Source organism: Nymphaea colorata, chromosome 1 (assembly GCF_008831285.2).
Source record: "Nymphaea colorata isolate Beijing-Zhang1983 chromosome 1, ASM883128v2, whole genome shotgun sequence".
NCBI classification, from domain to species: domain Eukaryota; kingdom Viridiplantae; phylum Streptophyta; class Magnoliopsida; order Nymphaeales; family Nymphaeaceae; genus Nymphaea; species Nymphaea colorata.
This window is the reverse complement of record NC_045138.2, coordinates 16,126,142-16,126,714: the sequence shown is the minus strand read 5'-3', so window position 1 is coordinate 16,126,714 and position 573 is coordinate 16,126,142. Positions and strand designations below refer to the sequence as shown.

At 35.6% G+C, this 573-nt stretch overlaps 1 non-coding gene across 1 annotated transcript; it reads right to left on the bottom strand.

Annotated features, from left to right (window-relative positions):
• Nucleotides 1-201: 201 nt before the first annotated feature.
• TRNAD-GUC (transfer RNA aspartic acid (anticodon GUC)) lies at nucleotides 202-273 on the bottom strand. Its single transcript has one exon. It is a non-coding gene; the product is annotated as a tRNA-Asp (tRNA).
• Nucleotides 274-573: the final 300 nt, after the last annotated feature.

The following is a 573-nucleotide window of genomic DNA, read 5'->3' as shown; positions in this document are numbered from 1 at the left end:
TAAATTCCACCTTCCCATATATATAGATATATATATATATTTGACAGTAAAAAATATGAATTAATATTATTTTCCTCGTTTTAAAATTTTGTTTATGCAAGTAGATTTGATAGCAATTGAAAATAAAAAGCGCTTCAGTGGCGGTTTCGAGCAAGTCAAGCCACTTATAAAATGGGAAGAAGAAGGTTAAATAAAAAAAGACGCCGTTGCCGGGGATCGAACCCGGGTCACCCGCGTGACAGGCGGGAATACTCACCACTATACTACAACGACTGTGTCCTACCGGTTCGGTAGGGTCTCAATCTTTAAGTATATTTCCTTATTGGTTCGAGTCCCCCATTGTCTCCCTAGTGTGTGGGTTCGGGTTCAAATATAACTCAGACTGAAAATCCAAAAAAAGGAAAAAAAAATCGTATTCCATTGTGCATAGAATTAGAAACACATATCGAAGATATATTGTTTCATGTTTGAATACAGACGATCGAACATAATTTATTTTTAGAATCAAACACGCATATCAAGCCTTTAGCTGGCAGTTTCCATGAAAAGCCTGATTTTTTAAATAAAATCTCA